Source organism: Perognathus longimembris, chromosome 2, assembly GCF_023159225.1.
Source record: "Perognathus longimembris pacificus isolate PPM17 chromosome 2, ASM2315922v1, whole genome shotgun sequence".
Taxonomy (NCBI): Eukaryota; Metazoa; Chordata; class Mammalia; order Rodentia; family Heteromyidae; genus Perognathus; species Perognathus longimembris.
Genome location: NC_063162.1, coordinates 13,986,467 through 13,992,495, shown reverse-complemented (window position 1 = coordinate 13,992,495; position 6,029 = coordinate 13,986,467). Strand labels below are relative to the sequence as shown.

Sequence of the window (6,029 nt, the reverse complement as noted above, 5' to 3'; positions counted from 1 at the left end):
CCTTGAGCGGGAAGAAGCCAGGGACAGTGCTCAGGCCCTGAGTCCAAGGCCCAGGACTGGCCAAAAAAAAAAACTAGTTCACAGGACAGGAACTTGTTTGTGTGCCTGCCGGTCCTGGAGCTTGAACTCAGGGCCTGGTCATGGTTCCAGAGATTTTTTGCTCAAGGTACTCTACTACTTAAAACACAGCTCCACTTCTCCTTTTTGGTGTGGTAGTTGCTTGGAGATAAGAGTCTCATAGACTTTCCTGCCTGGGCTTGGCTTTGAACCATGATGCTTAGATCTCAACCTCTCGCGTAGATACGATCACAGGCATGAGCCACCAGCACCTGGCTGAGGAACTTACTTAATGGTTTTTGCCACTTTCTTGTTAAGTTTCAAATTAATTCAAAACTAAGAAGTTTTAGAATGTTACATTAGGAAGTCCTCCTGGTCTCATAAGACAGTTACTCTTTTTTTTTTTTTAAGGAAAACTGAGAGGGCTAAATTAGGGAAATAGCGTGCACACTGCAAATGTTGTGTGTGAGTGTGAAGTAGAAAGAGCTGAAATGTGCAATTATGTCCATAAGATGAAAATCTAGATCATCCCCCAGCCTGCTGGCCTACTTCAGTGTGCAGAACGCAGGCCTTGGCTGCCCCTGGGCGCAGGGCGTGGCCACTCAAGGCCAGCAGGCAGCAAGTTCTTGTGCGTGGGACATCTGGGCTCAGTCCAGGGAAGGCTTTGTCATGTCCTTTGCATAGTCTGTTCCAACTCTCATTTTCCTAAGGAAGAAAATGAGTTGACTTGGAGCTCAAGTCCATTTGGAATGTTAGAGGAAGCCATGGAATTCTGCCTTCAAGCCCTCAGCAAGCTAGATGTGCCAACTCCAGCCTCCCAGTTCGTATCCAGGGAGCTGGAGGTCCTGGGCAAGGCTCAGCGGTGGGAACATGAGTCCCCCTCCGATGTCCCCCTTAGGTGTGATGTCAATCAGACTTGGCTAGTGGTGGTCACAGACCCTTTTCTCGAAGCAAGACATCGGCTCTGATGCCTGCACCCCACCGATTTGCATAATATTTGCACAGGTATATGGCAGAGCCAGGGTGTCTAGCCTCACTTTTACCTTGCAACACTACAAAGCGGAGAACATGGCCTACGAGAGCAGGGACGAATCTTGGGGAAAGATCTGTCCAGGAACCTTGTAGGTACCATGATTGTATAAAGCAAACCAGGAAAGTAACACTGAAAACAGAAGCGTGCATGTCCTGCTGAGGGGATTCGTTGCCAACCCCATTTGTAAATTTTGGCTTTTTTTTTTTTAATTTAAAACTGAGCAGGCCAAACCAATGCATCTACAGGCAGAACCCAGTGTGATCTGATCCACCCCACATGTATTCTTCACTGAGCAGTTTCTCTCCACAAAGAACTCTTGGCCTCCAACAGGATGGTGGCACCCAGAGAAGGCAAGTGACTGGCCTAAGATCACACAGCAAGTTAATGTCAAATGCAAGCCCATGAACGACATCAAAATGTTAACCTCCGACAGTGTTCTGTTTGACTCGAAAACAAGAATTTGGCTAAAAGACACACCTTCATGAGCAGGAACAATTAGTTCCAAATGTGATTTTAAAAGGAAGGCAATTCCATCCATACCGTGACACCCTGCGCCTGCCACATGTTTGTAGAAATACCTCCTTAAAACTCACCGCACACTTAACCACAAATTGGTTTTCAGAAATAAATAGGCTTAAAGATGGGGCTCAGAGTGTCAACTGCAGGAAAGGAAAAGTGCCCCTCTCATTATTGAAATGGCTTCTTTTAGAAATTAACTGGCTTGCATGGACTTCACTCGGGAGACGGTACAGCTTATCTCTGAAGATGTTTCTGGCTCCCAGTGACCCTGGGCATGTTAGGATGAAGAGGACTTGGGAGACCAGGTGAGCCCAGGGAAAGAAAGGCTTCTGGGCAAACACAGCCATGTGTCACCAAACATCACAGATGCTACATCCTGGGCTCAGGCGGAGCCAGGTTCAAAGAGAGGCGCTGTGGCTTCTCAGACCAGTGACCTCGGAGAGAAGTTAGGGAACCCTTGCAGCTCCCTCCTGTGTCGGTGATGATTACACTGGAACGCAGGCGCCGCATGGGCAGCTTTTTTGCTGGAACCTTCCATGGCTCAAGAGATGAATGGAGGTGAGCAGGGTCGCCCTTCCCTGTGGAAGGAGCAGCTCCTGCAGCACAGCTGTGTTTGGGTGTCACATGTTTTGGGGTTGCGGTTGTTATTGGTAACGGCTTTGTTGGTATGTAATCCACATACCCCACAATTCATCCATTTAACGGACATAATTAAATGGAGTCTAATATTTTCAGAGAAGTGCAGCTAGCACCACAGTCAATTTTAGAACGTTGTCATCGCCTCAGAAAGAAACCTTGTACCTTTTAGCAGTCACCCTCAATCTCTCCATTCTTCCAGCCCTAAGCAACCCCTAAGCTACTTTCTCTAGGGATCTGCCGATTCTGAATATTCCTTATGAATGGAATCGTGTAATATATGACCTTTTGTGTCAAGCTTCTTTCACTTAATGTAATGATGTGAAAGTTTATCCATGTTGTAGCATGTCTCAGCACTTCATTCCTGTTTCAGTGATGGAATAATACTCCTTTATTATCTTATTCCATGTAGTCATGTTCTATTTTCCATGGCTGTGACACACCACATTGGTTTATCCAAACTGGCTTCATTATCTGATATTCCTACCAGCACTGCATGGGGGTTTAAACCTCTCTATATTATAATCATGTGGCTTAGAGAAAGGAGTAGGGGGCGTACCAGGGTTTCAACTTGGGTCTTCACACTTGCTCTATTTGCTTGCTGGCTGGTACTCTACCATTTGAGCCATGCCTCTAGCCCAGCTTTGTGCTGATCACTTGGAGATGGAGTATAGGGCATTTCCCACCTGTGCTGGCTTTGAACTGCAATGCTCTGAATCCTCTGAGTAGCTAGGATTACAGCCATGAGCCACCAGTACTCAGCTTCGTGTCACTTTTTTAGTCTAGCAATTAAGTAAATAAGAAATAGTATCTTGGGCTGGGAATGTGGCTTAACAGTAGTACTTGCCTAGCATATATGAAGCCCTGGGTTCAATTCCTCAGCACCACATAAACAGAAAAAAGCAGGAAATGTCACTGTGGCTCAAGAGGTAGAGTGCTAGCCTGGAGCAAAAGGAAGCCAGGGACGGTGCACAGGCCCTGAGTTCAAGCCCCAGGACTGGCAAAAAAAAAAAAAAGTAGTATCACATTGTGGCTTTGGAGTGTGTTTCACTAGTACTAATGATGTTGGCATGTTTTCATGTGCATATTGGTCATTTGTGTATCTTTGAAGAAATGTCTGCTCAGATCCTTTGCCTACTTTTTAATTGGATTGTCTTTTTATTATTCAGTGAAAGACTTCTTTATTTAGTATAGATACATGTCTCTAATCAGGTATGTGAGTTGCAAGTATTTTCTCCATTCTCCAGTTGTTTTTTTCACCTTCTTGATAATATACTTCCTTTAAAGCAGAAAAGCTTTAAATGTTGACAAAGTTCAATTTATTTTCTTTCACTGCTTATGTTATTGGTGTCCTATCTAAGAATCTTTCTCTAAAGCCTGGTCACCAAAACTTGTCCCTTTGTTTTCTTCTAAAAGTTTCTAAGCGCTTTCACTTAAACCTTTGATCCATTTTAAGTTAATACTTGTATACGGTGTGAGGTAAGGGCTCAGGACTCATCTTTTCATGTAGCTGTTTGCTTGCACAGCAATGTGTCTGAAGGAAGAAAAAGAACTGTCTAACAGTCAGCACCCCTTGACACTTCTGCCCCCCCCCCCATCCCACCGTTACTTGAGCTAAAGGCTAATTATGCGCCTGCCACTGCATATCCTAGAGGTCAGAATCCTGGAGCCCCGCACAACAGAGCATTCCACAGCCACACACCTGCCCCTAAACTGCCTGGTGTTAACTCCGGTCGTCCACCTAGGCCGTGGGCCACAGGAAATCCCCGTACCCCTCAGCGGAGCAGGGATTTGGAGGGTATCCAGGCCTTGGTGTGGTTGTGTCTGGAGTATGGGTTAGAAAGAAGACTTGTAGCCAAAGGGCCAGGTGACTGCCCAGCCAGTGACAAGATTTACTCGAGATCTGAACCTGAACGCCAGGGCTGGTCTGCTTTTGGGTTAAGGTCGAGTGCCCTTGGCAGGAACTGCTGACCTGTGGGGGCAGCAGAGAGTCCGTGGGTGTGAGGATACTGGGAAGAGTGGGAGGGGCGGTGGGGGGGGGGGGGTGGAGGCTATGCCAGATGTTAAAGCTTGAGAAGAAGACTCCTCCAGAGTCTTTCCTCCTCTGGTAAAAGTGTTTGTTCAGAGATCAGAGACTGAGGGGCTGAGGACTCCAAACATGTAGCACAAAGGCTGTTTGGTGGAGACAGAGACACAGGCTCTGTGTTTTGTCACAGGTTCTTCCGGTGGGTGTGTCCTCTCTCAGCTGGACGTTGAGGACGCCTATGAGAGGTGGCAGGAAAGTCTGTCCTAGGCCCGCCTCTGCCAGTGACCACCCACACATTCCCCTCTGAACTTTGCTCTTCTTGAAAATGCAATAGGACAAAGAGAAGTGAACTCTAAGCCCTGGGCTTTGAGAGTGTCCAGGCAGAAGGCCAAGTGGTACTTGGGAGAGCAAGCCAATCTGAGGATGAACGACTTTATGTGAACACATTCAGAAAGAAGTTTGGGGTGAGGACTTTAACTTCCACCATTATTTTTACTGCACCTATTCAGATGACACATTTGACCTGATTAATAGCAAGTATATGGACCTAATGCGGAATCTTAGGAGCTCACTACAGTGCATGAAAGTCTCTTGAGTCAATTAACTCCCATTACCTGGAAACCATTTATAAGAGGCAATAAATTATTGGGACAACACAATTAGCAGTCCCACAGTAAAATGGGTTTCACATGTTGCATATAGGAGCCCCTTCCTGGGGCTGGGCCAGTTGGAGGGGGTGTGTTGGCGGGGATTGCTTCGTCCTTTTGTGTTCACAAGGGTATGTTAGCACGTGGCAAGGCTGACGTATCCCAGACCAGACGGAAGCAATGAAAGGAGTTTTCCACGCCTTAGAACAATGATGGTGGTGCCACCACCAATCCGTGACTGTGTCAGCACCTTGTACCTAAGAGGCACTGAACCTCCTCCCTTTTCTTATCAAGCAAGTAACTACTCCAGAACTCTTTTGTGAGGAACTGAAGTAATCTAGTGTTTGCTCCCACCAACATATTACTCTTTCTGTTACTTAAAGCATTTTCTTCCCCCTGCTGCTGCATTGCAAGCAGGATTCAAATTCCTAACCTCCAAGAAAGGGGGAAAAAAAATCCCAGAGCCCAACAAAGTTAATGATCAACATTTTCTTTTCATTGTTCACTATTTGAACCACAAGCTTCATCGAAGCAGACTGCATTAGTCTAAATGAGCTGGAAATAGTCGACTGTCCAGAACCGGTGTTAAGGAGAGCAAATTCATACATTGAATAATTAAAAATGTAATAAGGGAAGAAACCATTGTTGTCGGATGCAAGCTTTTCTCTTTTGTGTGTTCATCTGAACATGTAGGTTTCTCAGTGTCACCGGATAATTTTGTGATAGTCTATCTGTGCCTTCTTTGTTGATGACAAATGTGCGATCTGATCTTTTAGAAGGATAAACAGTTCCTTGTTAATTAATTTATACGGCTGTCAGTGCAGCTTTCTCTGTCTTCACACTCTTAGCATTTCCCTGCCATAGATTTTCTTGCTGTTCCTGGCAAACCTCCAGTGAGAGCCTGGGATTTATTAGGCTGACTTGGTGCAAAGTCTATTGATTGTGGCCCCGAGGGTAATAACTAAATAGAGCCGGAGCAACAAGTCAATAACACCATTGTTGCTTCAGCCGGCATTCACTGGAGGAGTGAGATTGTTTTACAGCAGCCCAGGGTAATCATGGGCAGATCAGTGTGTTCAACACGCACTGCGCCGTGTTAGTGTTGAGGACT

The 6,029-nt window shown here is 46.0% G+C and overlaps 1 protein-coding gene across 2 annotated transcripts in view; it reads left to right on the top strand.

Annotated features, from left to right (window-relative positions):
• Vti1a (vesicle transport through interaction with t-SNAREs 1A) overlaps nucleotides 1–6,029 on the top strand; it is a 312,552-nt gene that overhangs the window by 274,922 nt on the left and 31,601 nt on the right. The window lies entirely within an intron of this gene.